At 38.6% G+C, this 16,077-nt stretch overlaps 1 long non-coding RNA gene across 1 annotated transcript; it reads right to left on the bottom strand.

Annotated features, from left to right (window-relative positions):
• Window positions 1-1,623: 1,623 nt before the first annotated feature.
• Window positions 1,624-5,285, bottom strand: LOC106392700. Its single transcript, XR_007322413.1, has 4 exons — window positions 4,506-5,285; window positions 2,508-4,404; window positions 2,187-2,338; window positions 1,624-2,082 (listed from the first exon to the last, which is right to left on the bottom strand). It is a non-coding gene; the product is annotated as an uncharacterized LOC106392700 (long non-coding RNA).
• Between the last annotated feature and the right edge of the window lie 10,792 nt (window positions 5,286-16,077).

The following is a 16,077-nucleotide window of genomic DNA, read 5'->3' as shown; positions in this document are numbered from 1 at the left end:
TTATATTGGTACAATGTCGATATATCCCCGAATGGCCACCACACTGAACATGGGAACAGAAGAGTTGAAGAGAAAGTAGCATTTTGGATTAGCACCATATCAAACAAATAGATCAATTCTCATTTTCTCTCAAATTCTAAACAGAAACATGTTCTTTTGGTATAATTTAACATTCAGTTAAGATAATAATAATGAACTAGGATAAGACAAGGTGAGTTTATTTGTATATATTATCGATAATTTTTTTTTATATATTTGATCATTTTATTTATACATATATAATGTTTTTTGTTGTTATTATATAATTTCTTTCCGATGACCGGATCAATTTTTATTAAAAATTGTGAAACTAAATTATAATTAATATATCATGTGTTGATCGGATTGGACATTAAACAAATTATGACACAAAAACTTTATTTTTTCCACCGAACACATTCTTGAAAATATTCAACAGTACTGTTTCCACAGTTGAATTATTTGGACATTTATCTTCCATATTATTTTGAAAGGTTTCAGATCAACCATCGAATTGATACATGTCATTTTAATATTTTTAGTCATATTCTTAAAGAAAACTAACATTTTTGTAATTTAAAGTCGTTTTAAAAAATTCAGAAGATAACATATAATAAAAAATCTAACATATAAGAAAAGTATAACATATAAGGTTTACTCATTTTTGTAATATAAAGTCGTTTTAAGAATTAAAAATATAACATATAAGGTTTCCTCATTTTTGTAATTTAAAGTCATTTTAGAAAATTCAAAATATAACATATGAGAAAAAAAAATCTAACTTTTTATTATATGGTTAATGTCACTGTTTATTGTTTTTAATAATATAAAATTAAACAAAAATTTAGAAGGATGCAAAAATTGTTATCAAATATTTATTATTCATAGTCATTAATTGTCATATATATGTTAATCATATTAGGTAATTTCGTAGCTTTTATTTAAAGAAATAATATACGCTTCTTATATTTTTGGTTAATATAATGTTTTCTCGTAATTAGATTTGAACCAACATTAGTTAAATTATTATCCTAATTAAATGATACACAATCGAAGTTTTTTTTAATTAGTACAAACTTAAAATTACAACTTTTTAAATAATCTTCAATTAATATACTGGGGAAACTAAAAGACCTTGTTATATAACTACCGAGATATTTGATCGGATTCGCATAAGCAATATTTAATAGCCTTGACCGCAAATTCTCAATTGATATGCCCTCACATAGAGGTGTCAAAATGGATAATCCAACTCAAACCAATCCATAACCATGAACCATTTAGTTAATGGTTAATGGATAAACCTAATCCATTTAGTTAATGGTTTGGATCTACCCATAACTCATTTAAAATAATGGTTTTAATGAGTCGACTATCAATATTACAAATATGAATCTGGTTTTAGTCAGCTTAGTCACACATACTCTGACAAAATAAGAATCTTTTAACATAGTAAAGATGTTAACATAATTAATTCCCTCGAAAGATTTTGATCCGGTAACGGTTACCGGGTAAAGTTACCAGAAAACTGATTCGACTGGTAAAGTCAAGGTTATATAAATAATTGTTTGTAACACGATTTGATTGACAAAGAATAGACAAAACTTGTAGGAAACTATCACATTGGTTCATAAAAATGAAGTGCTTCCTTGGGAGAATCGGCAAAACGGCGAATGCGGAAAGAGGGAGCCTAGACAGACAAAACGTTTCCTATGTGAGATTTTCATGACTGCGTTATCAGTTTGAGAGCCATCTCCTCAAGCTCAGCTGTGGAGATGGCATCTGTATTGATTTTTCCTCCTTCCTTTTCTTCATCTCCATCACCATTATCATCAAAGTACATCTTCTTTGCTCTTTTGCGTTTTCGTCCTGTTTCTTCTGATGATGATGCAGAGCCTTCATGGCCTTCTTCTTCTTCTTCCTCCTCCTCCATCTCTCCTTGCTTCCTCTTAATCTTTTCTTTCATTCTCTTCTCCCTCCTCTTTTCCCTCTCCACTTTCTTGTCCTCATGATCCACTTTCCTCAGTTGCTCTCCCAGTTTCTTATAGTAATCCTTCCTTGCCTCTGCCAAAAATCAAAGAACCAATTCCATCCACATACGTTGTAAATAACTGTATCATTGCTAGTTTGTGGGAACAGAATGATAACATAAGTCGAGCTTGCTTTACCTTCATCAAGGGCTACTTCAGTCTCAGTTGTGGCAGCTACTATTGCTAAGGGAGCCACTGGATTGCCTTCCTCGTCAAACTTAACCCTGGACCCACTTGGTCTGTGCTGGCTGATCTTCAGCTTCCTGATTTTCGAAACCCGAGTTCCTGGCCTGAAACTCAACATGAATTTTATTCACATACTGGATTTGAACGAACACAGAAAATAGTACATTATGTAAAACACACATACATGGAAACTTGAGTTTTTGTTGAACCATTAAAACCATCAACAGAAGCTCTACGATACAAAAAAACCCACAACGAAAACAAAATACTCACAACGAATATAACGATCGAGAAGATGGAGATGAGATCGAGCCTCTTAGGTGACGAGATACGTCAGGTGACGAGATGAGATACGGTAGATGGAGATGAGATCGAGCCTCTTAGATGACGAGATACGGCAGGCGACGAGATGAGAAACGGTAGAGATCAATTGAAGAGATCGAGATCAATCGAAGAGATCGAGAGGGTTGCGGCCGAAGAGGATGAAATAGAGAGGGTCGCGGCCGAAGAGGGTGATCGAGAGGATCGCCGCCGAAGCATAAAGGGTCGCCGAAGGCGATCGTCGGAGCTTTCGAGAGAATCGTCACTGCTTCTAAATTTTTTTAATGGAATTAAAGAAGAAATTGGTTTGGTTTGGGTTATTCATTAACTCATATTAGTCCAACCCATTCTAAACCAAACTTATTAAACCCACTATCCATTAAACCCAATTATCCAAATTCTTGACTCTTTAAAGTCCATGGGTTGGTTTAGTTTGGGTTAATCCACTAAATTATACCCATTTTCACATGTCTACCCTCACATATAAGCTCTATATATTATTTAGTTTCCATTAGTTCCTTAGGCTTAATTAATAGTCTTGGCTACAAAGTCTCCCACTACGATGAATTTCCATAGGTTAACGTGTTAGTTTATAAAATACAAGTATCGGTCCGGCCTACGCCCGAGTTTTTTGTTTAAATTGTATATTTATTTTGGTATATAAGTATCATAATCTATTATAAAAATATAAGTAGCTGGAAAATTATAAAATTATTTTCAATTTTTTATTTTTTCTGTCTTACAAATTTCAAAAGTTTTAATATTCAAATCTCTGATATTAGATTTTTTTTGTTATTGGAAATTATATTTAAGGTGATAAGCAAAATGAAAAAAAAAATGATTAAATTTTAGCTATGTGTTTGATTGGTTGGGTTATAGAATTTTTTTATTTCACTTACATTTTTTTATAAATTTTGTTTTTAATTGTTCTCTTGGTAATTTAGTTGACCCTCCCTCCTCTTTACAACTACAATCCTTTTAAAATATATTTTTTCTTAAAACACCGGTTTAAAATTGTAATATTTTTCAACATTAAAAACTTACAATTACATCACTACAACCTAAAATCTACAAACTTCTTACAACAAAATTTATGCACTTACAACCCATCTTACCAGACCCATAATCAAAATATTCATTTATCTTACTTATATAAGTTAATTTATAAGACTATAGATTTTATTCAATATTATGCAAATCCAACTTCCATTCTTTATTTTCACAATCTCTTCCTTCTTGTCTATATTAAACCATTTTCTTAGCAGATTTCATTATTTTTATCAGTAGTATACAGAACTTGATATATCAGAGAATACCGTTATCATCTAAAATTCTATTGTAATTATCAGATTATCCACCGAACCTTTTTTTTTTTTTTCAATATATTAAAAAAACATCCCAAAAGGGGGTCGGAGAGTACATCTCGACGTCGGAGAAACGACGGTACCTAACAACAATGGCTAAGACAAAATCAAGCAAACAAAGCACAGCTCAATCCAGATCGAGATCTAAATCTAAGAGAATAGAACTAAAGCGAGGGTGAGAAGATGCAAGGAGCACAAAGCCCCAACTCCGACGAACACGATTGGAATAGAAAATCCCGATGTCACCAGAAGTTCACTCTGGCCGGCGTGTTCGAAACCCACCATAGATCCCTCCACGGCTAACCGACGACCCACCAGAGCCAACCTCGGAGGCATCCCGCGGCCCCGAACGCCAAGATCTGACAAAACGCCGGAAGTCGGAGCTCCTCCCATGCGAGATCTACTTGTTTGAGAGAGTTTGAGATAGGCGCGTCTACGTCACTCTCGCCACTCAAAGGCCTTTTGTTTTATCCACCGAACCTAGTCTGTACACGTTCAAGTGAAACACCACAACATCACAAAGCAACTTGATTTATTTAACGGCTGAGAATCAGAATTTTATGAAGTTAAACAAACAGAATATAACCTGCTTGAAAAGTTGAAAACCGTTGTTGCTAAGGAGCTGCCTAGACATAAAATTTATTTGATATGGAGGGACCAAGTCGAGCTTTATATCAATCTCCTCCGATATGTATTTACAAAAGTTTCACTGTTAGAATAAAAAAACGAAAGACCATTTTCAAAATGTGATCACCCACTCACACTCACCTTAAGTAACTCCTCTCTTGAGACAACTATCGTATATCAACTCTGCCTTCTAAATCAATCCTTACAGCATCTTTTACTTCATCATATATACTGTTCTTGTGTAAGCTCTCTACCTCTGATGTTGAGATCTTTAGATGATACTAACAGTGAGTAATTTAAGTTGGTGTTAAAATCATGAAGAAGAACTGAATTAAGATGAAAAAAAGAAAAAAATATCTAGATTGGTTTTACTGGGTTTAGTAGAATGATGACTTAACAGCCTTTCAGGTATTGGCATCAGGGATATAAATACGACCTGGTCTATGGATTGTGACTGAACCAAAAAGACACAATGTAAGTAATCAAAAGAAGCCTAGAAACCTGTAGTAATAAAACAGAGAACTAAAGAAGCTAAAACATCCTTAAAGATGAGCACCAAGTGAACAGCAGGGGCTCATCCAAAGAATTGAATATGCTAACATCAACATTGTAGTTTGCAGTAGCTTTAAACACACGGCCTCAGTATTTTCCTTTGACTGACATAACTTGCAAGGAACAAAACCGATCAAATATGTTTAAACAACATTTAAAGATAAAAAAAAAAGTTTGTTGAGTTGAATGGAACTAACAACTGAACACGGCGCAAATTAACAATTCCCATGAGTCAGATCCAAAGCTACAACTCTGATATATGACTGAGAAAAATCCAGAGCATGAGAATCACTACATGAATGCCTTAAAAGATCAGATTACAGCAAAACGGAGATCCCAAAGGATGAATAGCGGAACAAAACCTGTCAAGGAACGGCGAAAGGAGAAGTCAATGAAAGAGGATAACTATCAATCTCCTAGATTATATATTATCCTAGAATATTCTGTATAATCAACGATAGTATTCCTGATATCTTGTAACCAAATGTACTATATATTGTGAGGAAATATACGTAACGATTCAAGGGAAACTGATTAACTTTCATGGTATCAGAGGGTTCTTGTTCCTCAAACCTCTTTTTTCTTCTACTCTAAATCCTCGATCCTTACACGCTTTCTACTCTCAAATTTCACTCTCTCAAATGGCAAATAACGATGCTGTTCTGGAACGCCCGTATGGTGTGACAAACATTAAGTCACACATTCCCCTCATTCTTGACATCGATGACCATAACTATGATGCCTGGCGTGAGTTGTTCCTCACTCATTGTCAGATCTTTGACGTTGCAGGCCATCTCGATGGCACCACCTTACCAGCTGATGACAATGATGACCTCTGGAAGAAGAGAGACGGAATCGTCAAACTCTGGCTGTACGGCACACTCTCGAAGGACCTCTTCAAAAGCACTTTCAAAACTGGAGGCACTTCAAGAGAGATCTGGGTGCGTATTGAAAACTTCTTCAGAAACAATAAAGAGCCTCGAGCAATCCAGTTGGACAACAGTCTCAGAACCAAAGAGATCAGAGACCTCACGATTCATGCATACTGTCAAGAAATGAATCTCTAGCCGATCTCCTCACCAACGTTGATGCTCCGGTGTTTGAACGCACTCTCGTCACATACATGTTGAACGGTCTCAGTCCTCGCTTCGACAACATCCTCAATGTCATCATGCATCACCAGACATTTCCAACCTACGACGAAGCGCGTTCCATGCTCATGCTAGAGGAGGAGCGTCTCAATCGTTCGAAAAAATCTGGCTCTTCCCTGGACGGTTCCTCATTGTCTACCAAAGTCTTGGTTACTGAAGCTTCCACTCAGAACCGCAAAGATGAACCTCCAACTCAACAACGCCAACAACGAAACACAAATAGAACAGGCGGCAGAAGAGGTGGAAACTGTGGACGTGGACGCAACAACAGATATCAACCACGACCACAATATCAACAATGGCCTGCTCCTTTCTGGACAAACGGCTATCCGATGTGGCAACAACAATATGCTCCTTGGTCTCCAGTTCCTCATCAGATGGGTCAACAAGGAATTCTTGGTCCCCGACCTTCACTCCAACAGCAACAGGCGCCGTTCCTCTCCTCAAAGCAGAAATATCAACCAACGGCGGACTTTGCCAACGCCTTCAACACCCTGACTCTTGTTGATCCGACAGACAGTCAATGGTACTTGGATTCTGGAGCAACGTTACACTTCTCAAACTCCGCAGGTAGTCTTAAGTCTGTTTTTAATTTAGGCACCAAAAAGGAAGTCACCGTTGCTAACGGAAGCAAGATTCCAATAACATCATCGGGTTCCTTATCTTTTCCATCTCTTTCTCGCCCTTTATCACTAAACTCAATCTTTGTCACTCCAACAATACTTAAAAACCTTGTTTTTGTTCGTCAATTTACTCGTGATAATGCATGTTCTATTGAGTTTGATCCTTTCGGTTTTACTGTGAAGGATCTCAAGACACAGATGACTTTACTCCGCAGTGACAGTACCGGAGATCTATATCACGTCCTTCCTCATTCCAATAAGGCTACCACTGGTCATTCTACTTTCCTGACGACTTCCTCAGATGTTTGGCACCGCAGTTTGACTCATCCTAGCGACCAGACACTGAACAAGCTTCTTTCTACTTCAGCTTTATCTTGTAATAAGAGAAGTTCTTCTCCTTTATGTTCTGCCTGTCAGCTAGGCAAATCAATAAAACACCCGTTTTCTGCTTCTCAAACACTAAGCTTAAACACCTTTCGAAATCATACATTCAGATTTATGGACCTCGCCAGTCTAGAGCCTCGGTGGTTTCAAATTCTATCTCCTCTTTCTTGATCAATACTGTCACTTCTTATGGGTATACCCTCTACGCCATAAAAAATGAGACTTTTAGCAAATTTCTCCAATTCTGAAACTATATTCAAAACCACTTCCAGAAAACTATCAAATTTTTGCAATGTGATAACGGTGGTAAATACAATAACACCCAGTTTCACAACTTCTTTGCCTCTAAGGGGATCTCTTTTCGGTTCTCTTGTCCCTACAGCTCTCAACAGAACGGCAAATCTGAGTGCATGATTAGAACAATAAACAATGCGGTTTGTAGCCTTCTGTTTCAAGGTCAACTTCCTCCCACCTTTTGGGTCGAAGCTCTTCATGTTGCTGCTCATATCATTAACCTTCTCCCCTCCAAAGCCATTCAAAACAAAATACCCTTTACAACTCTCTTTCAGAAACCAGTCTCTTATTCCCATCTTCGCACTTTCGGGTGCCTCTGCTACCCAAACACAAACCATTCCACAACCTCAAAACTCTCACCTCGCTCCAAAAAATGCATTTTCCTTGGCTACCCTCAAAATCACCGAGGGTACTGTTGCTTTGACCTTGAAACCAAAAAGATCATCCTTTCAAGACATGTTAACTTCGACGAAAACAGCTTCTCTTATCCGAAAGCTGCAACTAGTGAGAACCTCTCATACGACTTTCTTGATGTCGAGACTTCCCCACTATTTCGTCAAATCCTCCAAGCCCTGCAGGTAACAACTTCTCATGTTCCTGCTTCTCAGCCTGAGCTGCCAACTCAAACTATTCAACCAGTCCCTGAGGCACCAAGGCACCCCATGACTACTCGCTCTAAGCATGGGATTTCTAAACCAAAACAAGTCATATCTCTTTAGCTCTAAATCAATAACCCCTTCCAACGAGCTATCGTAAGGCACTCGATGATCCTTTTTGGAACCCTTCTATGACAACTGAGTATGATGCCATAATTAAAAGTGAAACTTATGATCTTGTTCTGAGGCCACCTAATACTAATGTTGTTCGATCTATGTGGTTGCACAAACACAAGTATGATGCAAATGGAGTATTCAAAAGTCATAAATCCAGACATGTAGCCAATGGAAAATCACAGGAGCAAGGCATTGATTTTGAAGAAACGTTCAGTCCAGTGGTCAAACCGGCAACCATCAGAACTCTCCTACATGTTGCGCTTTCACATGACTGGCATGTTAACCAACTGGATGTCCAAAACGCCTTCTTACATGGCACCTTGGATGAGACTGTGTACATGATGCAACCACCGGGGTTTCTTGATCCTTCTAAACCTAATCATGTTTGCAAATTGAATCGTTCTATTTATGGTCTGAAGCAGGCCCCAAGGGCTTGGAATGCAAGATTCGTCACATTCATTACCAAACAAGGATTCAAACAAAGCAAAAGTGATACAAGCCTATTTGTCTACAACAACAGGGATCAACTGGCATATCTCATCTTGTATGTCGATGACATAATCATCACAGCCTCAACTCCAACGCTCCGTGACTCCGTAATTTCAGTCCTGAAGTCGGAATTTCCAATGACCGACTGCGGCACCATTAACTCATTCCTCGGAGTCTCTGTCAAACACAATGCAAAGGGTTTGTTCTTAAACCAAACAAAATATGCGGAAGAAATTATAATGCGTGCAGGAATGAAAGATTGCAAACCTTGCAAGACGCCAGTCGATATGAAGAGCAAGCTTGCAGAAGATGATGGCGTCAAATTAAAAAATCCAACTGAATACAGGAGCCTGGCAGGAGCGTTGCAGTACCTTACATTCACACGCTCTAACATCTCGTACGCCGTTCAGCAACAATGTCTGGTCATGCACGATCCTCGTGACACTCATCTTCTCGCCCTTAAACGAGTGATACGTTATATCCAAGGGACAAAATCACAAGGTCTCCAGCTTCTGAAACATCAGAAGATGAACTTCACGGCCTACTCCGATGCATACTGGGCTGGATGCCCCACGACTCGCCGATCAACATCAGGCTATGCAGTCTTCATGGGGGATAACTTGATCTCTTGGTCAGCAAAGCGTCAATCAATTGGTGTCACGTTCCAGTGCGGAGGCCGAATACAAGGCCGTAGCAAATGCGGTTGCGGAGTCTTGCTCATTACGGAACCTTCTGCTCGAGATGCTCATTCTCCTGAAGCAAGCAACTTTGGTTTACTATGACAATGTCAGTGTCGTCTACCTGTCAACAAACCCGGTTCAACATCAAAGGACTAAACACATCGAGATTGACATCCACTTCGTGCACGAGAAGGTCAAACTTGGCGATGTGTGCGTCCTATACATACCAGCATCAATGCAATACGCAGACATCTTCACAAAGAGACTTCCTTCAACACTGTTCGACAGCTTCAAATCCAGTTTAGGCGTTATCCACGTTCCAACTGTAGGAGGGTGAAAGAGGATAACTATCAATCTCCTAGATTAGATATTATCCTAGAATATTATGTATAGTCAACAATATTATTCCTGATATCTTGTAACCAAATGTACTATATATTGTGAAGAAATATACGTAACAATTCAAGGGAAACTGATTAACTTTCAGTCAATCTCCCGAACATGCTGGCCATCTTCAACTACAATTCCAATGATTCTCAAGGGATGAACCTTTTTATAAGTGGAGATCCACCGTTTGAAAAGGAATAAGAATCATTAATTGAATGATCGTAGTTGTAGTGGCTCAGAAGAATAAGATCTTGTTAATGACGTTAAATCAATGGAACTTGTAACGCATGTGAGGAGATGAATCGAAAACGAAACAACAAAACACGAACCGACGTAGACGCCAACTGACGATGACTCGCCTCTGTGAAACTTTCAGAAACTCATACCTAATCAACTTTGGGAAACGACGATAAACTCTAGAAACAAAAGCCGCTTCATGTGTAGAAAGGAAAGACACCTAACGGGTCAAAATTTATGTAACTTTTCAGCCCAATATCTAGAATAGGCTCACTCTCGCATGAATGTCGTTAATGAAACGGTGTGTTTTGATTAATTGACACGTGTCGCACTGAGAAGTTTTGACTTTATGACGTGGTTGCCTATGTGTCCTCACCAGGAGGGAGAAAACGTATCTTTATATATAAAGAATAGGGTCGGACCCGCCCTACGGGCGGGTATGCAAATGAACGTTTATTTTATTATAAGAAAATTAAACAATAATACATATCTAAATTTTAATGAAAATTTTAGTTTATTTTATTATAAATTATAATATCTTTACTATAAAATTTACTATTTTTTTTGTTTTTGAAATTGTACATTTGTTACTATATTTAAACAATTCATCAAAATATAAATATTTTACTTTATTCACAACATTTGCTTTTCTTGAATTTAATGGATTCTAAATACATTTCTTCTCAAATTATATAATTTAAAAAATCGAAAATGAAAATCCAATTTTTATCTTTTTAAGAAAAATAGGCAAGTAACCTCCTCCCTTTTCTTTCTCCATTTGGGAACCTTACCAAAACCTACATTGTCACGGCAAATAAACAGTCCACGTGTACCGTAAATACCCAACAAAAGCAAAACAGAGAAAGTAATGAATGGCAAAGAAAAGGAGGAGAACTTACGTGTGCAACATCAGGTACTTTCTCAGGATCGTCTCCAACAGCAAGTACTTTCTCTGGTCTCATTCTAACTCTATCAGTTTCTCTCTCTACAGCTTCACGCTCGGCTCTCTCCTGAGCCTCCTCTTCTTCTTTTCGTTTCCTCTCTGCCTCAGCAGCTTCCCTCTCTAACCGCTCCTCCTCTTCCTGTCTCTGGCTCTCCCGTGCCTAATCAACACAAAAAAAGATCCCCCAAATTTGGCCATTAGACTAGTCACAACGGATCTTGTAAACTCCAGGAACTCAAACTTACTTGATCGGCCTCAAGAGAAGCCCTGTAAGCAGCATTTTGTTCCTCTCTCAGACGCAAATTGGTTCTTTTTTCCTCTGCTTCAACCTTGCAGTTAAAAGAACAGGTGAACTATCTTCCACGACTCTTTGAAGTATAGCAATCATTTCTTGTGGAGTTTATGATCCCTCCACCTGCCACAATTAAACAGTACAATAGAACTAAGAACGCCATCTCCCGTCATACCACATATATTACTAAACTCACACATGTTTAGTAGCAGAATGACTACAATACTGGGTGACAGATAAAAGCAGAATCAAAAACCTATCTCTACAAACAGGAAAAGATCCAAGCAAAAAAATAAATATTTTGATGAACAAACAGGAAAGGTTCACCCGTAGGTCACCACCACGACGTATCTTCTCTGCAGCCTAATTATTTTGAAGATGGTTAGCCTCTTCAACCATCAAACATCTCATAATCAACAAAGAGGAAGAAGATCCAAGAAAACAAAATCATGAACAAACACTAAGAGGTTCGCCGATTCAAAAAAATGTCGATGAACAAACAGTAAGGGGCTCGAAGGAAATGAAAAAAAAAATTGTTGAACAAACAGTAAGGGACTCGCCGAATCAAAAAAAAATGTCGACAAACAAAGAAGCATCCATAACACGATCAGTTAGTATGAGATTTAAGAGATGCAAGATAAGATGACATAAATGGAGAAACACTCACACATATTTATACCCAACAACAACCGCCTTTCAGATCAAAATGAAGCATTGAAGACGAAATAGTGGGGGAGTGAACTAATGGAATTGATCACGGACCGTTTCAGTCGATGAGAAGAAGTGGAATCGGCATCTGGTTAGCATAGCACGTACAGGGAAGAAGACACTCGTTTTTCTCTGGAGTCAAATTAGGGTTACTTAGGACTTCTGCTCTAACGGGCCATACACAGCCCAAAACACAACACATAAACGATGCCCACGTAACCAGCGAAAAAATAATGCGCAGCATTTAAATAAATCAGGACACGTGTTGCCCTATCGTCGAACGACTTAGTGACAATGCCTTGGCCACAAAGACTTAGGGGGTGATTGGTAGTTGTTGTAGGTGCTGTCCACAGCCCTATTTATTTCTAAAACACCAAATTCAGAGCAATCAAGCTTTAAATTTTTTTTTGAAACCACAACTCTTGAAATAACCTATAGCTGTACAAGTGCTCTGCAGAGCCAAATATCCAAAGCAATTTTTTAGTGCTTTCCATAAAATTCTACAGCAATAAAATCTAAAGCCACAACAAAAAATTTACAGATTTTTTTTTACAGCAAAAATTTTAAAGCTACAGCCATTACCAATCAGATCCTTAACAAACATATTTTTATGGGCAGCTTTCCATGGGCAACTTTACCTTCAAAAAAAATGAAAAATAAAAAAATTGATTAAATTCGTTTAACATAAATACCAAAACTGGTAATGATTGATTTAACATATCCCTAAATTAATTTGTGATATGAACCGGTTAAATTGTAAAGCAGTACTTTTTGAAACACATGAAACTCAAAAGTAATCTGCTTTTTTGTGATTTAACACGTCGAGACAAGTCCGGGGCAGGAGTTTCATCCGGAGAGCCGCCGCGACGCGCCCACACGCGCAGGAGGAAGATTCGCGCGTGAATCTCACGCGCCACCGTCTCCGCCGGACGTTCGCCGGAGCTACCGCAGCCGGCCAACGTCCGTTCGCCGCCGCCGCATCGCCACCGCGCCTCCGCATCGCCACCGCGCCTCCGCCGCCGCCGGTGATTTGCCGGTAAGCCACCACCGTTGTTGGCCGCCGCCGGCGACTGGTCTCCGGTGACTCGCCGGTCGACTCGCCGGTAACTCGGTGACTCGGCCGAGTCGACTCAGCGAGTCAAGCCGGTTTGGTTTGGTTTGTTCAATTGATTTTCGGTTTGATTGGTTATTAGGAATTGATTTCCGGTTTGGATTAAACCGATTTGAAATCGATTTGAATCTGGTCCAATTGAAATCGAACTCGGTTAAGGAAAACCGGGTGGTTCAATTCGATTTCAATTTGGTCAAGGGTTGACCGGTTTGGGTCAGAGTTGACCGGGTTGACCTTTGACCAGCGGGTTGACTTTTTGACCAGATCACCGTTTATCCGTTTTGGACCGTTCGAAGGGCGTTCTGACTCGATTTTTTTGCCCTGATTTCAGATTTGGAGTTTGTTTGAGCAGCTGGAGTTCATAGCTATCACTTTTACACAATTGCTAAGGTGAGGGTCTATTCCGTAAATCTCGTACCAGTGTAGAATTCTCTATATCGTAGTTTAGATTTCGAATCATGATCCGTCTGTTTGAATTGAGTCGGTTTGACTCTTGATTGTTAGTCAGTTCATTCATTGTAAACTGGAACTAGGGGTCTAGAGGATTCAACCGTTGATTTGATTGTGTGATGTTAAGAGATGCGATATATATATATATGTTTGTATACATAGTTATGAGTAGGGATTATGTGAGAAGGCGGGGTCCAGAGATGTTTGGACTAGCGACACAGCTTTGGTGGGCGGGGGCTCAGAGACGTCTGGGCTAGCGACGCAGATTGTGTGGGGCGTGGGTGCAAAGACGTTTGCATTCAACGCAGCTTTGGAGGGCGGGGGTACAGAGACAGACTGTACTAGCGACGCAGCGTATGTATATATATATATTCGTATGAGGAGATGTGGGGTGTACGGACTAGCTATATGCTATCATCGCATTGTTTGTGTTGTGTGATGCTTTAGGCATCTTGTTTGTTCATGTTATAGCTAAACTTCCATAGTGGGAGTTCTATTTACTCAAGTCAGTGGTTTGCGTGTTTAGCATCTCACACCTCACGGAGTAACTCCCATGTTACTCACCCCTCCTATTCCTTCCCCGTTCAGGTGAGACTGACGAGCATGAGTGATTGCTATCGGACTGGTTCTTTGGGAGTTTTATTTCTGTCTTTTTCAGACTTGCGGATTTTATGCTTTTATCGATATTTTCGGGATTTATTATGTTATTTGGATTTATGGCTATTTATTGGATTTACGACTTTGGAGTTGACTTTTGAGAAGTAATAAATGGAGATTTCAGACTTTTTATTTATTTAAGTTATTTCGGAAAATACGGGTGTTATCGCCAAGATTAAGGAAGTGAATGAAGCAACACATATAGACAGATACTCGGTGTTCTCAATGATCAAATAAAGAGTAAAACTATGATAATTACGAAAGTACCTGAGGCAAGAGTTTATGTAACGGTTCCCTTTAGTGAAAGCATCTAAAGCTGCAAAACTCATTAAAAAAAAGAACAGCAAACTAAATCTATTTCTCCAAGTTCCTAATAAGACTATACAACACCAGTAAACTCAAAAACGTGTAGTGTCTTAATCTCACCACTTTCCTGGAGCAGTCCTGCTGCATCTATAAAGCACACTTTGTGTGTTTCACACTTGCAAAAGAACTTAACAGAGAGATAAATTATAAAAGGAGTAAGGATTTTGGTAGGTAGGTCCATTGGCATCTTTAGTTAGTGCCTTCTCATTGATGCGCTGCTCAGGCATCACAGATGTCCTGGCTTTTTCTGTTGATAACACAATTTCATATCATCACATCTGTGTACGTGAGATAAATTTGCAAACACCTCTCCAATGTAATGGAGAACATAGTAAATAGAATTGAGGGTTAGAACTAATACCATCCGTCAATATTCTGGTGTTTTCTGACTACAGTAGCGCTACTTTTGACCTCAATGATTTAATCTGAGATAACGAATTTCACAATTCGTGAAAAAATTAACTCTTTTGTTTTGGTCAATCGGCAAAGAAACAGGACAACACTTCCACATAGAACACAAACCTGCGTGAGTATGAGTGGTGCTAACGCAAATGTTGAAAGCTTTTAAGAACTAAAACTAAATGTATCATTAAAGAACTGAAGCCTAGAATTTGGAAATGTCAATCTTTACCTCTTCTTGTAGTAACTTGATTGTGTCCTTGTCACTTCCATCTCCTTCACAAACTCCTCCTCTGATCTCTCCATCTCCTCCACATCACGTAAAGCTCTCTCCCCATCTCTTGTCTCCCTCTCTTTCCTCAACTTCCCTTCCTTTCCCTACCACCTCGCCTCCCAGACTCATTCCGCTCCTTCTCCACCGTCTCTTCCTTCCTCCGCCGCACGGCCACTCAGGACTTTACCTCGCCGTCTCGGTAACCTCACCGTCTCCTCCATCCCCGTCTCCACCTCTGGTCTCTTCGTCATCCTCGGAAACATGCACCAGATCGTCTCCCTCACCATCTCCTAAGCGAATCTCTCCGGCAAACAACATATTTACCGTGAACATATACTATCCATCACAACACTGTGTCCTTTTTGTAAGAACAATCATCTAAATTTCTGTCTCTTTTTGTATAAGCATAGTGTAATGTAAGAACGATGTCATTAATTTATAAATCTTCTTATGCTTCGTTTTTCAAAAAATAAATATAAAGGACTTGACTATCAATCTTCTAAAGCTCGTGGTTTGTACGTATTAAACATGTCTTCATATGGTTATGGTTATTCGAAGATACTATGCAGTGAAAACTCTATAAATTAATAATGTTGGAACTACACCAAAACTATAATTTTTTATTATAATTTATAGAGATATTAATTTATCGATATACTAATTGAACAAAAAACTCAATTTGGGACTATAAAATTATATTATTTTATAAAAAATTTAGTGTATATTAATTTATAGAGTATTAATTTAAAGAGGTTGTAGTG

Source organism: Brassica napus, chromosome C4 (genome assembly GCF_020379485.1).
Source record: "Brassica napus cultivar Da-Ae chromosome C4, Da-Ae, whole genome shotgun sequence".
NCBI classification, from domain to species: Eukaryota; Viridiplantae; Streptophyta; class Magnoliopsida; order Brassicales; family Brassicaceae; genus Brassica; species Brassica napus.
Note: the sequence above shows the minus strand (reverse complement) of the source record. Positions and strands in the feature narration are given on the sequence as shown.